Raw genomic sequence first — 17,240 nt, 5'->3', positions numbered from 1 at the left:
TAGACTTCTAGAGTTTGGCATCCTAAAAATGACTTGAAGAATGACTTGGATGCTATCATTAGCACCTTGCTACTTTATACAGCCCCTCCTAGAACTTATTTTCTCTTTAGTAGTTGTGGGTTTTTTTCTGATGCCTTTTTTAAAAAATTATTTCCTTCTTCTCCTTTTGATCTGTCTTACTTTATTTTAGTATGTGTTTGTCTTGCTAAGTGTTCCATTTACCAAAAAAAAAAATCTCTAGACTCTTTCAGATAATTATCTGATTAGTAATTATCTATTAGTGGTTATGTTTATCTCGTGGAAAATAATAAGCTAACGGAGAAACATTTATGGCTTTAATATTACATGGGTTTAGGGGCATGTTTGAATACTTAAAAGCATTACAAAACCCCCTAAAACTAAAACCTCAACAGGCTAAAGATTTGAATTTTTGACCTGCTATACTTTCTTGTGGTCTGCTCATTAGCTGCTTATAGGTGAGACCTGCAGAGTATGTAATTGTATGTTGCTGGGTAAATAGCTCTTAGATAGAAGAGGAAATTTTGGCAATTTAAGTGTTATTAGTTATTTTTTCTATGGTAGGGTTTTTAAACAAAAAGCATATTTACAGTAGATTCTGTGAGGTTTGCAGGCTGTGACCATTGCTCCAAACATGTGGGTTGGTGGAAATTTTGTTGTTGATTTTGTTGGGAATGGACTGAGGGTTTTGCCAAGGAACTACAACTGTGTTTTCAAAGTACTAAATAAAAAATGTAACCATTATGGTTTCTGGTTGAAATCTTGCCTAGATTTAAATGGTTTTAAAAACATATTTTTATTAGCTGCTACTTTCATGAGCTGGTAAAGTCCTTTTTCCCTGGAATGAGCTGCTGAGATTGTGGGTGCCCCTCCCCCCCCCTTAATGGCTTAATGGTGTCAGCCAAATGCTGTTAAATAAATCTGCACCTCTATTCTCTCGCTCTCTTCTTTTTTTCCCCCTAGTTTGCTTCCTTCTCTTCATTTTTCCCTCTCACTGAACATCCTGCCCCACCCCCCCCATGCCCACCCACACCTTTTCTTTTTCCACTTTGGAGGCTTCTAAGTCATAGCCTGTCAAACAGTATGGTGAAGTTCTGGATGGTTTTCCATTTTTCAGTTAGAAGTTAGGGAAGAGAAAATTTAGAAATGTAGTCAGTAAAAATGAGGGGTTTTTGGGGTTTGTTTTTGGGGGTTTTTTTTGGTACATGGAAAATATTGAGAAGTCGAGAAGTGGAATAAATTGATAATTGTGTTTTAATTATCTTCTGGTGCTGTATATCTCTTTCAAAAGATTTTTAACCGATTTAAGAAGAGTAATACCATATTTTAATTATTGGTGCCTTAATAGACGTAAGCTGCCTGGGAGGAGCAAAACTTGGAAAGGAGGTATGAGTAAAGAAATGGCAAGAAAGCCAGACTGAGGGGAAAAATGGTTTTTGCACTGTGCATTCGTGTCATGCTGTTTTGGAGCTGTATGGCCCAAGCAGCAGATTGCTCTGACTTTGGTGAAGGGGTGGGATTTGTTTGGACATGGGTAATGGGGTTGCTTTTGTGTCTGGTCAATCTTAAAAGTGGAAATTTTGCAGACATTGTAGCTACTTTCCTGTTCTTTTTTAATTTAAAGTCATGTGTTCAGAGGAGTTGTTGGCTGTCTGCCCATGTGCTCCCTTTCTTTTTCTCCAGAATCTATGGTTTCTGCTCCCTTTTCTGATAAATGCACACATTTTTTAGCCCTGTTAGCCCATTGCTTGTGCTCATGTAGACCATCAGCTTGAGGGGGAAAAAAAGGCCTGAAAGAGTATGTGAATAACACCCTAAGGATGTTTTTTTTCTATATCTCCAAAACTATGTATAAAGAATACTTAAACACTGACTTTCCAAATACTGTCAGTGTCTTTTAAATACAAGGAAAAATTGGAAAAGAAAAGCATTTTTTTTTCAGAGGTTCATGTTTAAATCACATCTCTGGATGTTGTTTAGACAGCTTGCAGCTGAAGAATGTTTCTTGCAGTTTTATATAAGCTTCTCTTCCCCCCTGTACAAATAAGTGGTAGTGCTGCACAGAAATGTGTATTTTCTAAATACCAGAAAAAAAGAGTGAAAATGGTTCAGCCATTTTCCATGTGTTCCCTTTCAATGTGTCTAAGATTTGACCAAGTGGATGTTGCCTGAGTTGTGAAAATAATTCTGTTTACATGACATCAGTTCCTCATAGAGAGTTAAATGTCCTTCTGCTGTTCAGCTAATTGGTAGCACTAACCCTTGATAGTTTTTGTGACTGAAATACTTGTCCAATACCTTTGAGTAGAGGTGACATAGTGGTAAGTATTTTTTTTCTTCAGTTGTAAGCTGGATTTTGAAACTGGTGATTGACAAGGAGTTGTATAACTTTACAAAGGTCACATTACTTAATCTTGGTGATCAATTATTTGATCTTAATCTTGGTTATCAATTATTTGACAACACTAAACTGTCTTTGATCTTAAGAGTTTTTTTTTCCTAAATCTTCCATGCGACAGTTTTAGCTTGTTGCTTCTTGCCACGATCACGGAGAATCAAGGTTTTTTTGTCCTCTGGTGATAAGCTTTAGCTGCCCAAGGATGTTACTAGGTTCTACCTAAAGGTGTCTGCTTAATTAATAAAGATGGTTCATTAATCCTCCTTTGAGGTTATACTTGCTAGGCCAATTCTCATTCTTTGAAGCTGGTCTCCTCTCTTGTTGGACTGAAGGACTCTGGCCATTGAATCCTACTGGGGCCTTGCTGGTGTTGGGCATAACTCTTTACAGTTGGTAATTTGGTTTGTTTGCCTCCATATGGCTGTTATCCTTTTGTAATGTTGTGATACATGCAGACTCATACCTTGGATCCATAAGTGGCCTTGAGACCACGAGTAGCAGAGCCAGCCATTTATTTTACATTATTGGTGTATGCAATGCTTTGTGGTTAGTTGTGCTTTCTTGCTGTTGTCTCTGATGAATAACATTGCTGTATTTACCAGGCTCTCCCTCCAGTGTAAGACCATTTGGAAGTCTAAGTCTGTTGTTCTGTACACTAATGCTCCCTCCAGTTGAATGTGGCCTACTGATGTAAAAAAATCATTCTGATTCTCTACCCAAATCACTACTAAAACCAGTGATTATTGCTGTAATGAGGACAGTCCCTTGCAAAACTTGTCTTGATCCCTCTTTCAGCTTTTGTTTGTAAAAACACTTTTTTCCTCATATTTTGTACTCATTTCTAATTTTGATTTATACTGTGCTTCTCTAGTTTACTAATCCAAAAGTCACGTGAAACGACATCAAAAGATGTAATGAAGTCAAGATTTTTTGGCATCCATTTTATTTCCTTTTTTTTTTGTACCAACTTGTTATCTAGTATTCAAAGAAATTAGTTTGATTTGACATGATCAATTCTAGACAAGTCTAGGTTGACTGTTAAATATCTTGTCACTTTTTGATTAATGAAACAGAAACATTTTTATGTGGGAGGATCAATAAATATTCCCTGTACAGCATAAAAATCTTGTTCCAACGATACACATTTGTTTCAACCTTGTGTTATTTCCTTTACCCAAAAAGTCACTGCTCTTGGTCACTTACAACACCAGTTTTAGATGAGGGTAGCATGTATTCTTGCTGAGCAGCAGCCCATCTCTTTGCATGCAGTCTTGATTTCCCCCCCATGCTGTGATCACAAAGTCAGCCTTGCAGGTGAGCACTTCTACACTGCTGTGGACTCCTACATGGATGACTGTGTCTGTCAGACAGAGACACCTGTGTCCTCTGCTTTCCAGCTCCTGCTGGTTTTCTGGTGGACCTGAAGCCAACTTTGTTCTCCACTCTAAACGCTTTGTGCCTGAGCAGGATTCACATGTAGGTGCTACAGGAATGTGTGTGTGTAAAAGCAGAGTCTGCAAAGGATGTATTCACAGTGTCATGAAATATTGCACAGTAATTTAACCAGGGGAAGGGATGTGCTGCTGAAAGGAATCATGTTCATGGAAAAGCTCTGGACAGTTCAAATGCACAGGCAGGAGAAAAGAAAGCCAAAAATGTCACTCTTGGGTTTCCTCAAGCCTTAGCAATGGAAGGGATAAATGAGAAAAAGCCCCATGTTTGCGTCTCTGTAGTGCTGTGTATCTTACTCCCTACTCGTATAATCAGCAGATCTTCTAGTTAATGCAGTGGGAGTCCATGCAGTGTGTTTGAATGTTGCCTGCATTATCATCCTAATGGACTGAATATGTTTTGATTCACAAATGCTGATCTTAATGAGAAGGGGGCAAGCTGAAGCATACTGGAGATTTTTTAATGCTTAATTGCTGAACCACACATTCAGTCACTTCACAAACTTATGTGAAGTTTGGTGTTTTCGACAGTTTATTTTTAAATAGCAAAAAACATTCTTAAATAATACTGATGTTACCCACTTTCACCACACAATTCCTGAAAACAAACAGTTCAATATACCACTTTTAGCGGAAACATTTTGCAGTTGCTCCTAGCCTGGAGCTTTGGGGAAATTGGGAAATCACTTAGAGGAAGTTATAAATCTGTGTAAAGGGGCTTTTAGATTAAAGAATACTTTTTCAACCATGACTGTGGCTCAGAATAGAATGCATAATCTGATCATGTGGAAATTACTATGTTGAAGTTGGGAAATGTAGGGTTGGGCAGGAGGGAAGGGAAAGAAAGGGTGAGGAGAGGAAAGGATAAGAAAGGGCAAAGTGTAGTTTTTACCTTGTTCTCTTCAAATGCTATCCCTGGAGGTTCTTCAGGAAGGATCTGCAAATTGTCTCTTACTTATTTTTTTTGCAGAGTCATTAATTTAGGAAAACCCTCACCAGAATAAAAAACAAGTTTTATTGCACACTAAAATAAAATTCAGTGACCAGTTGAAGCAAATGATGACATCAATAAGGAGGTGTGGAGGAATCTTTCTGACTTAGCAACTGGTTTATTCCTATCAGTCTTCCTAAGAGAAACACTGCAAGATCCCCAGAAGAGTTTTTCAGTTTTTTCTTTTAAATAGAAGCTAACTTTCCATCTACATTTATCGTGGATTTGGATTTCATATTTTAAAAAATATTAATAACGGTGACCTTTTAAAGTTTCAGTAGGTTATTGTGTAAAAGGAGCAACCCCAACACAGTGCAGAGTCTCCAACATGGGTGTATCTCCTTGCATGAAGAGATTAATTGCAGCAACAGTCCCTTTTTGAGGGATAGCCCAGGCTCACAGCATAAGAGCAGGTGTGTCTCTTCGATGCCTTTGTTCTGATATCTGAAACAAGGAAAGCTCTTCCTGTCTCTCCTTGTTCAAATAGCCCACATCCACAAATATTCTGATATCACTTTCCTGCTGAACCCATCTAAGTTTGAATGTGGGTTTGTTTCAGAATTTTTATAGATTGGAATTTTATGAAAAGTCTAGCTAGCATACACTTTCATAATGCTAGAAACATTAAAGTCTTTTCCTATTATGGGATATTTAATTTTCCTGATTTCCTTTCCACTGCTTCTAAAAGAAGCATACATTTCTAGAAGCCAGTTTTCTTTTTATTGCTGAGGAATTGCAGTAGATTCCTCAAGTAATGTGTAGGCATTTTCTTTTTTGTTTCCTGGGTTTGGTTTGGTTTTGATTTCTCTTTTTAAAATGATATACAATGTTTTACTATTTTGTGGAATATTCTTGGACAGTGCTGTAGGTGGTAAGTTATCCCAGGTGTAACAAGTTGTGTCTTGAAGTTTTTAGTTACTGGTCCAAACAGCGTATACCACTGCTGACCTTTTCAGTTTTTGCTTATTGTGCTTAGAACTGTTTTTGGGGGTTTTTTAATTGGCAAGTTTGGTAGCCCCATGTATTACATAAACAAGCAGGAGTGCCAAATTTCATCCTTGACATTTTAAATTTTTTGTTTGCATATCTCAAAGCAACTACTACTATCCCTGCCCCTACTGCTTTCTTAGATAAAGTAAATGTTTGTAAAGTCAATTTTGCTGGGCTGCAATTCTTGGCAACAAAATAATTTTGAACACTGGTAAGGAAATTTATGGATTTCAATTACAGTTTGTAGTATATCATAATTCTAGTTTTATACCCTGTGCAGTTCAGTGTTTTGGATTTTTAATGGGTATAGAGCAGTAATCATAAAAGTGATTCAAAATGCACCCAGTAATTACAGAGATTTGCTGTTGCTTTTGCATTAAAATGATGGTGATTTACAATCAACAAAATTGCAGTCTGTGGTTTCACTTCAGATACTCATGCTATTACACTGCTTATTAGTTATGGTCAGTGATTTAGAGCTTAAGAGGTACACATTAGAAAGCTGTAAAATTAGTTATTCTTTAATAGATGATAACAGTAAATTTTAAAAATACTTCATATTAGTTATAATCTTGTATATTAAAGAATACACATGTAGCCCTTTGTATCTCCTTTTGTTGCTGGAAATTAACTACTGCTAAAATGACTTAGATGGACTGCAATAGCCAGAGTTGCATACGTATACACATGGGTTTTTCCCTCTGTTTCTTTTATGGTCTAAGAATTAAAGGTTAGCTGCCAGCCTCCTTTCTGTTTGGCATTTAATATAAGTCCTTTCCTTCACCTCTTCCCACCATACCCCAAATGCATATCTAGGTATTTATGAGTTGTTGGAAAGGTAGGTAATATACTGTAGTTCTGAGCACTTAAAATCATACAGAAAGAAGGAAGATCTATTTTACTTGAAAATCATTTTAGAATGTCTTTTGAATAGAGTAATTATATAGAGGAGCTTTGCTCACATTTCCTCTTTCTGTCCATTTTCTCAAATTTCTGTATATATATATATTTTATTGTTTTGTTTTGTTTTGTTCCTTCATGAATCAAAACTTCAGGAGAACAGACAACTACCTTTAAGCAGTATTATTTTAATGGACCCTACAAGAAAATGGAGAGAGACTATTTACAAGAGCATGTAGTGACAAGATGATGGGGAATGGCTTTGAACTGAAAGGGGGGTAGGTTAGGATGAGATATTAGGAATAAATTCTTTGCTGTGAGGGTGGTGAGGCACTGCAACACATTGCCCAGAGAGGTGGATCTCTAATCCTGGAAGTGTTCCAGGCATGTTAGATGGGAATCTCTGAGAAACCTGGTTTAGGAGAAACCTGGTTTAGAAAGGCGTCCTTGTCAGCAGGATTGGAATGAGCTGATCTTCAAGATCTTTTCCAACCTAGATCATTCAATGATCCTATGATTCTGAGTTGGGCTTTGAGAACTCTGAGTTTAAGCTGTTTTAATAATAACATGTTTCTTGAGAACATTCTTGATCATTAGCATAGAGAGCACTTTTTCCATTCTTATTAAACTTGGTTTTTAACTAAGATAAGATAGTGATTGGGTAAATTAGCAGTCAAGTCATGATGTAAAGTGTACTCCTATAGTTACTGATTATATACCTGTTAGTTAGGACTAATGAATGAAAAACTCAAAACTAGAGAGATTTCTGAACATTTGAGTGATGATGGTTTGTTTCTACATGACCTCATGCAGGGCCTTTATTTTTGACCAATAGTGTTACAAGAATAAATGTAGTATTATATTTTAGCTCGTGTTTTATGTGGAATTCCTACCTAAGGTTTCAGTCACTGTGTTGCATTAACAGTTGTATTCATACCACTGATGTAAAATATTCTTAAGAATGGTCTTTAAAAATTTTCTGTATTAAGATTCTTCATCATAAAATGAGTGTTGAAATACAAAAGAGATCACCTTAGTACTGGCTGCTTTGGAGTTTGCACACTCTGGCAGATTCTCTCCTGCCTGGCACCTTGTATAGTCGTTATGATAGTGCAAGACAGGGTGCACTGGAAATTGAAAATAGCAAGATTTTATCTTTATTCCTTCCATAAGGACTTAAATACTTGTAAAATCTAGGAGGAGAAACACCAACCAAAATTGCACCTGAAAAGAATTTTTTTGCCATTGTCTGTTTCTGTCTAGAGATTGTTGGATTTTTTTGGATTAAAATAAGGCATCTGAGGTGTTCCATTTATATTCTGCCATTTTGAGTGAACTTTTGATTTCTAATGAGACTTGGCCGAGGCTCCCTGCAGAATCTCTCTGATCTGTAAAGCCTCATCTGTTCATTTCTCCTTCTCAGCTCCTTCACTGGAGGATCTGAGAATCCCTATCTGGTATCTTTCCTCAGTTTCTGCAGCTGATCTCTGATATATTTGTGAAGCCCAGATGGGTGTCTAGGGTGTAGCCAAAACTCCAGTGTTTGAAGCCCAGAAATTGTCAGGGTGAGGAGGAGTTTGCCTAGGAGCCATTTATCCTATAACCTCATACTCATAGCTGCTCAGTGAGATTGCATTCTTGCATGACTAGAGATGCCTTTTGCCGAATTAGATTTTAACTACTGTACTTTCACTGCATTAGCTGAAGTAGTCTGTATTAGAATAAAGCCCTCATTTTATAAGCAGTTTAAACTGGTTATATTTAAACAAACAAACAAAACCCCAAACCCAACCTTTTTATTAGGCAGTTAATTTTAAGTTTCTGTTACCTTCATCTTTTCTAAGCACAGATGCACACGCATACACAATTCTTCTTTGTATCCTTTAAGAAGGGTTAGCTTTGATTTGGATAAATCCTGTGACATGAGCAAGTCCATGGTCATGTGAAGATGGGTGGCACATGGAGATGGAGTAGAGACAGAGATGAGGACATAATTGATGGGGGAATTCACAAATGGATTTACAATCTTTACAGTCAGCATTTGACTCTGCCTCATTATCCTGTGTGACCCTCTGTCCTCTGCATTGTAGATTCATGTTTTGTGAGCAGGATTATTTTAGCCAAGTATTAACTGGGAGGGGTAGTGAGTGATGGATGAGTAACCAACGACCCTGACAGAGTCCTTTGCTCAAACAAGCTTTTCTGCTATTTGTCAAGGGAGTTCAAGCTTGCCTGTTTCATAATAGCTCGGTATTTGTGGAAATAAAACTGTTGGGCGGTTTATTTTATGTTGATTTGTAAAGTCGATTGTGTTGGATGGGTTAATACTTGCTGCTAGTAATTAGCAGTTCCTCTGTTTAGATTCTCTTTTCCATGTAATACAGGAAGGACAGGAAAACTAAGACCTTAAGTTTCCAATAAGTCTGTAAAGCACGAACATCTGCTGGAGTCATGAACTGTGTATTGACTGTGTTTGGTAACAGGGCAAAGGCAGCTGATCCTGGTCATCCTTCTCCTAATTATTTTGTCAAATGTCACTACAGTTCCATGTAGGGAAAAGAGGCATTTCCTTAATGAAAAAGAAATAAGATAAACAGCAAGCAAAGATAGGATAGACTGCTAGTATGTACACTGCAGCTCTTAGTTTTATTTAATCATTCTTGTCAATTGTCACATTAAATTCTTTCTTGCAAAAAATATCAGTACTTTTTAATTTTTTTTTCCAAAATATAGGGTCTCTTGTTCTAATTTTAAAGGCTGTTGGCCTTTTACTCTGCTAGTTACCCAAAGTGAATGTCGGTCAGGGTTTCAATTCAGCTGTTTCTTTTGACACGTACATTCTCTAGCCTTATGCTTATCCACCAGGTATTGATATTATTTTTTAATAGGGTCTTAGTGTTTTTATGCAACAAGGTGAGAAGGAGGTATACTTTGCAAGTGTATAGTGTCTATTTTACATTTTGGTAAGGCAGATTTCAGATGAATCTATCACTTGAAGCTCAGCCTAGCAATAGAAATTACATTTGAGGCCTTTGGACCTTCATGGGGCAGTAATAATCTGTAGCTAATCTTTGTGTTAGCAAAATCAAAGACATGTTAATCCATATTTAACCCTGAAATACTTTAATATATTCAGTCCCTTTTTGGAGTAGAATATTATATTTAAAGTGTATTATATCCTGCTAATTCTATTTTGATGGTTTAGCTTGTAAAGCTTGAATAAGGTATTTGTGGTCTAAAAAGGCAAAAAATAGACCCATGACTTTTTTTACAGACCTGACCTCTGCCTGCACAAAGGCAAAGTGAGATTGTTTCAGGTTAAAGCTAACTAGATGATAGCCTGAACTGTGCTAATGCTGCTTTGGTGTTGACTGTGAAATTCTGCTGGGAATTTTCTGGACAGCAAGGCACATATGTTAGGTAGATGTACAAGTTACACTTCCACTGTCCTGGAGCTGAGCTTAGTCTTTTTGATTTGTTAAGTAATGTTGAGTCCCCTGAGCATTTCTCTCTGTGGGAGTATGACAGCAATAGTTTCCTGTGCAAAATAACCTGCTACAGCTGTTTGCTAACACTTACTATAAACGTGTCTGTTTGCCTTAAGTCATGCTGAATTATGTTAGCCTTTTAAAATGAAATATTCTGAAACCAGCTGTATTTGCATACATTAGCTGAAGCTATCTAATTAGCTTAATTAATTAACATAATTAGCTAAGTCTTCATTGTTCTGTAGAGTTAGACTGCTGGGTAAGCCTTTGAGCTCAAAAATAGTATTCAGAGTACCTGGACTAAACTGGGGTAGACAGGGATGACCTGACTTCTTCCAAGATTAACCTTGGAAGTAGTAAAAGATTATATGGAAGTTACTGAAGGTACAGGTGGGTTCAATCTGTATGTATAAAGGAGATCTTTGAGTTTGCTAGGATATAGAGCTGTCTCGGATGAATACTTAAATGAACTTTACATGAACAGTTCTCCTTGTGGAAAATACAAAACACGAGTTTGAGCCGTGTTGCAGTGACTGCATGTGAGATTGCAGTGTAAATTGTTAGGATAGTTTACTACAACTTATCAACAAAAGGTCCAGTCACTTCTGTCTTCTTTTTATATTATTAATTCCATATAGATTACATGGGAAACTTTTAGGTGCCTGCAAATGGCGCTCAGGACACTGAAGTTTGGCAGCAGTGAAAGCTGCCACATTCATCGCTGTTTTGGATGTCTGGGCAGTGATATTTGGCTGATGGAAGAGCAGCATCTCCTCTCTGATGTCTGAGAGCAGCATACCTGTGGTGTTGGAGTGCTTGCACCTGCAGCCTGAGGCTGTCCCAGGCTTCCCGGCCCTTTCACAGCACATCCCTGTGCAATGCAGTTAGACCGTGTGCTGCTGTCACCACATGCAAGTGTGTGCTGATCTTCTCAGGCTGTCCAAGGGACTGGTGCTTTCTTCTAGACCAGATTGCTTCTGTGGAGGTGTAGATGTATTCTGTCTGTGTGCCTGTATGCCAACAGTGTATAGGGCTGGGATTTTTGCTTGACTGCCCACAAAATTTGAGGGGCAGGCTTTGCCGCCAATGTCACAGAGAACTTTAGCGGGGTCGGTGCAGAGTTGAATTTTGTATGTTTTGTCTTGTGTGGTTTTTTTTGTACTAACGGTAGTAGCAGATGAACAATAGAGAGTAAAACAAATGTAGGTTTATATTGTAGGTACTGTAAATTTTAAGGCATGGTGAGTGGTAAATCATAGTGTCACAAAGTAGATGTATGGAGTCTGGGAAAACTGAGCAATTTCATTATTTGCTTTTGGAATAATTATCTTGTATGTAATAACAGAACTGCACTACACCAATACCTTCTTCTGTTTCTTACTGAATCAGAATTTTCTTTTCTTTGTCCTCAAATGACTTGTAATAGACTTTTATATTGATTCTTTGTAATGATGTGATGAAATGAGAGAGATGATAGCTCCTACCATTTTTTATCTTCTTACTAGTTTCCTTCTCTATGCATTGCAGATTATCTGTTTGAACATTTTTGAGGCTTTCTTGTATGTTTCACAACATGCAGTACCAAAGCATGCAATGCCCTACACCAGCAACCAAAATAGTGAGGCTTATATGGTGAAGATGTGAAAGGGAGATAATGCATGGTTGTATGCTTTTGATTACTTGGAAGTTCTAAAATGCTATTAAATTAGGGAAATTGAGCAATAAAGAGAACGCATGAAATGGCAGCAGCTGGCATGGACTTACATAATTCCAAGTGTGATCTTGAGATCATAGTAATTGTCTCCATTATTAATACCTTGTGTATTGATTCCTACAGCAATAGTGCTATCACTTGTCTTGTGAAGCAGCATGTAGCAGACACTTTGTTTCAGTGATTGGCCTAAATATAACTGCAAAAGGTGCACATTTGGGACTCAGTTGGATCCAAACACTTGTGACTGATCAGACCTAGGACTAAGCTAGGTTCAGTACTGAATGTATTCATTTTAAATTGTGCCTATTTTAAATAAATGGGAATATTGTTTTACTGTGTGAGCATTTCCTTCACCAGCACCACGTGTTTCAGCAAACATTGCAGATAAATGATGAGTGTATAGTAGGTGCCATATGGATGGAGAAGTAGTCTTGAAAGCCAGATTAATTTATTACAGTCAGCTTGTGTCTGGAACAGGTGAGGTAAATCATTAGTTGCCAAGGACATCTCATGAGTGTGAATAGAAGCAATACATTAACTGAGAAAAGGCAGGCCAGAACTTTATTATTCTCTTGTTCCAAGTATAAATGAGAAGAGTGGTACAAACAGAATACTCCACCTTACAAGGCCTAGAGAAGTTGGTTTTTGGTTTTATGTTGGGGCAAATGTCTATTGCTGCGAGTGGCTACATTTTTTTTTTTTGCTAGTTGTTGCTGAAAGGTAAATGAGCTCTTTTGAGTTTTCACCTTCTGTTCTTTTCACAGGTTTTCGCTTCTGACTATAATTCCAGAACTTCAGAATCCTCTGGTTTCCCTTTCCAAATTTTAAAACAGTTGTTTACTTGGATAGTAAAACTGGTTCCATTTTTAATGACAATCTTTTAGGAAAGAAGTATTTTTATTAAGTATGTGAGATTTGATTTCTTATTAATGTTTTGGTTTTTCACAAAAAACAGCAACAATTTTTAAACAAGAGTTTAAATGGTCAATCTAGAATAGAGTACTTTTATTTGAAGTACAGACTTGTTTAAATAAAAATGTGTTGCATTTTAGGGTTTGTTTTTTCTTTACCCTCTAGGGAAATGATGATACTCTTTTTTTGAAAATTTAAGTAATAGTTTGACTTTGGGGGGAAAAAAAAAACAAAAGTAAGCTTTGATGTAAGACTTGCAAGATGGGGAATGTGGGAGATGGAAGTAAGGGATATGATGGGGGGGAGGCCATGCAGGAGAATCATTGTAAGTTTATTCTTTGTCTTTGGGAAATTAGGAAGGAAATGGAGCAAAGTAGAGACAGCATGTAGAAGGCTGTGATGGAAGTATAGTCAGTATAGCCATCCTATGCCCAAGTACAAAACCTTGTGTGTGTGAGTATACCGGCTTTTTGAGAGACTTGGTTTCATATTATGGGGAATAAATAAAGCAGTGGCCTGTCATATAAACTGATAGTTATTGTTGTTGAATGTTTGAATAGTAGCTAAATGCTGTTGGATGCGAAAGTGACTTGCTTTAGATAACTGAGGTCTTCTAAAGCCCATCTACATTTTCCATGTTTGTTTATACCCTTAAGGTTTGCATATCAGTATTCCAAAATAAATTTGGGTCTTGGCATTGCATGACAGGTTGTCTGTCTGCTGGCAACCTATGCATGTGGGGCTGTCCCTCTGCTGAAAACCTAACCCCCCTTATGATCAGGATTTGTTGCAACTGGTTGCTTCCAGAGCTTTTTTTTTTTTTATTCTGTGATGAATAACAGAAGCTTTTTTCCCCGTTGTCTTTCCTCCTTCCTGAACTCAAAACTAGGAATCTACTGCAGCAGGGTGCACAATGCATCACACAAAGTTTGCATAGAACTGTTCTTGTTACATTCTTACAACTTGTCAAGCAAACCTTTGACTGCTGCATAGGAACTGAAATGTTGAGATCACATATTGTACTTATAGAAGCATTGGAGGTTATAGTGCTAACTGTGCTTTTCTCTGTACTCTGTCTGACTCCTGTACATGATGCGTCGAAAATCCCTATTTCCTGTACAATCACGTATAGGAGTCAGGGTACAAAAGCAAAGTATGTTGCTCTTGCTTATCTTGATCATTTCAGGAATGAGAATCTTCCATTTCATAATACCAGTTTTGATACCTCATTGCAGATGATTTTTGTTGTTGACATGCTCGGAAGGATTGCGGCCCAGCCTAGGAATGGTGCCTTGCTCAAGGTTTCCGTTTGTCCAGACTAGATGGCAATCTTTTCTTCTTCAGGAGGCTGTTTGACTGGAGGTCTCAGGCCCTCATATTTCCAGCCCTTGTCCTTTCTGTGTAGGTTGGTGTGCTTGGGAGGGGAGCTGTGTTCTGGGCCCCTTTGACCTTCAAAGAAAGCTGTGTGGAGATATGACAGCAGAGGGGTTGCATCAATTGTCTAAGAGCCCTGATATTGGAATAACTGTGTTTATCAAATTAGTTGTTGTCATAGAAGAGGGAGATTTTTTCCTAACATAATTTTTGTCATTTTCTGTCTCTTTTGCCTCTTCTCTAGTAGTTTAATAAGGCACCCAGATGACTGAGTTATTTATTAACTTGCATCTTTCTCCTGCTTTGCATACTAATCCAGTTCTCTGCCACCACTGTGTCCAGTAGGCAGTTGTGATTGGCTCTGAGGGTTTTTTCTAAAATTCTTAGATCTCCTCTGAACTGCTCAGCTGGTGCTTTCCTGCTGCAATGGAAGGCAGGAAATGTAATCCCTGATTGGTGTCAAGGAGCTGCAGTGTCCTGCTGAGGGCTCTGTCATTAGTCTCCCTCTGCTTCTTGAAATCCAAGGATTCCTTTCCTGGAGGTAAAATACCAGTGATTGGAATGTATGTACAGCAGTGTAAAGGGGTAACATATGAAACGAGTCATCCTCTGATGACAAATTCAAGAAATATGATCTGTCACAGATGGCAGAAAGGCTGTAACAGAGATAAATAGATGCAGTTTAATTCTATACTAAAAACACCAAAAACCTCACAATAGCAGACTTGGTTGAACTCCTCATTGCCATGTAAGTGAAAAAGCAAAGCATTTGAAAGTAAAAATTCTTTCATGAGTGTTAAAAACTGATATTAGGAAGGTTTACTGAAGTGGACATGGATTTGTTTGTTTGTTTTTTGAAATTATCATTCACCTTTAAGTTAAAAGACGCTGAGGTGTTCCATCTTTTAACAATGGTTGGACAGTGGTTGAAGTCCTGGAGCTGGAGTCAGGAAAACAGACCCACAGTTGCCACTGAACAGAATGCTTCATACATATTTGTTAGTGTAATGTGAGTTTATATGCATTTTTAATCAGCTTTTCACCACTTCATTTCCACGACTTCTCAGAGTTAATCACTGCACAGAATTTATGCTATAATCTGCACAACACTATTCTGTACATCAGGTGTTGGTTTGCAAATAGAAGCAATGGGTCTTGAAGGATAAGAAATGTTGGGGGATGGTAGAAGGAACAAGTGGATGTTAAAGTGGACCAAGTTGTTAATGAAATAATTGCAGGGGGTGAAATGCTTGATGTTTTGACCTTGAAGTAAGTGATCAATATAAAGAATCAAGTGTTATTTAAAAATACCCAACAAAAAAAAATCCCAAAACTCCAGGATTAGTCAATGTATGATTATTGTAGGGAAATGTTTTATTGCAGTCGATATTAGATAGTTATCCTTTATAATTTGGATATTCCAGGTTCAGCCAACAGTGAGCGATTTGGGAGACTGCTGGTAAAAAACTGATCTACAAGCTAATGGAAATCATCTCAATTTATTGTTTAATACCTCTGTATCATCTAGGCTGCCACGTAGCCTACAGGATCCATGACCTGACATGCCAAGCTAAATAGTTTCTAGTTTGGTACTGAGTGTTGTGATACTTGCTAGTGAGAGTTATCTTTATGCTGGATTATCTTGTGGTGCTTTGTTGAGGAGCTCTTGGACTTGCCGTCTGAGTGGATGAGATGAAGTATGAAACAGAAAAATATGTGAAAGGTAGAGCTGAACTGGGACTGGGTTTTCCAGTTTGGCTGCCTGTCTTCAAAGCTCTGCTGAGAAAGGGAAACAGGAACCTTTGTCCTAGCCACTCCTGTCCTTGGTGCAGCAGCGTTGTAGGCTTGTTGGGGGAATCTTCTTTTTTGGCAGATTGCAAATGTGTAAAGCTTGATGACTTCATACATTGGGGGTTATAGTCTGCACTTGGTCGTCTGGTGCTGCCATTGTAGCAAGTGACGTGATTTTGTATTTTGCTTGGAGTATCTTGCTGAAGCAAGAGATGAATTTTTCTGTTTTCCTCTTTTGGGTAGGAAGGAGTAGAGGTGACAGCTGGATGAGCTGGCAGCCTCCCAGTTCCTGTCAACTCTCAGTGACAAAGGAAATGTAAAGTTTGGAGTGTTATATAAATTATTTTCAGTGATAGAGTAACCTGAGCATAAATAAAAGGGTATAATTGACAAAAATGCTTTTGTTATATTAGGAAAGGCTTGCTAATATATATATATTATATATATATATGTATAATATGGTAGTTCTGCAACTCATAAAACAGACTACTTTCCTCTGTGCTACTGTTGGCTTTTGTTTCTGTTTGTTATTTTAAGTAATATTATTGCTCAGGGTCAATTATTCAAGTTAGTGTTTAGTATTCCAGCAATTTGGTTTTAAGAGGAGCTGAGAAAGGGCCGGTTCATAGTTAATAAGTATTTTTGTTTTTCTAGCCGGTGCAATTGTATTTCTGTAGAGGAACAATATGTACAAATCTAACTTAATATGTACTTAAACTGAAGTATGAGAGATTTTTTAAAGAAAGCTATAGATGATTTTTGGAATAAATTAATCACTATCCATCAAAATGCTTTTCTTACTAATAGGGAACAATTATTTTAGTAGGGTTTTGGATTTTTTACTCTGTATTATCTCAGCAGTGATACTCTCAAGGCTGTGGGAATACTTTTTAATATTGCATGTGATAATGTTTTTTGTTCCTTAAATCTTAGATTCTGTACTCTCTTGACCCAGATGCCTGCTTAGTGAACTAAAAAATAAAAGTACTTGATTATGTAGAGATCTTCATCAGTACATTTCAAGTGTTTTACAATGGAAATAAGTACCATTTTACAGGTGATGAAACTTATGGATAATAGCAAATTAAGTCACCTGAATGTGCTCATTAGATTAGATGAAGATCTGGAAATAAACCTCAATGTTCCTGTGCTGCTCTTCTGTTTCCTTTTCAGTAAAAAAAATACTTACTTGTCCAGACAGGGTGTTGGGTTT

At 37.4% G+C, this 17,240-nt stretch overlaps 1 protein-coding gene and 1 long non-coding RNA gene across 3 annotated transcripts in view; both read left to right on the top strand.

The window, feature by feature from the left end:
- Positions 1 to 17,240, top strand: part of LOC136286846 (SAM and SH3 domain-containing protein 1-like) — a 532,287-nt gene that overhangs the window by 12,514 nt on the left and 502,533 nt on the right. The window lies entirely within an intron of this gene.
- The window catches only part of LOC136286845 (uncharacterized), a 57,911-nt gene that overhangs the window by 1,007 nt on the left and 39,664 nt on the right, over positions 1 to 17,240 (top strand). The gene's annotated exons all lie outside the window — the stretch shown is intronic.

Source organism: Chamaea fasciata, unplaced genomic scaffold, assembly GCF_029207755.1.
Source record: "Chamaea fasciata isolate MVZ Bird 193981 ecotype frontalis unplaced genomic scaffold, bChaFas1.0.hap1 SCAF_3, whole genome shotgun sequence".
Taxonomy (NCBI): Eukaryota; Metazoa; Chordata; class Aves; order Passeriformes; family Sylviidae; genus Chamaea; species Chamaea fasciata.
Note: the sequence above shows the minus strand (reverse complement) of the source record. Positions and strands in the feature narration are given on the sequence as shown.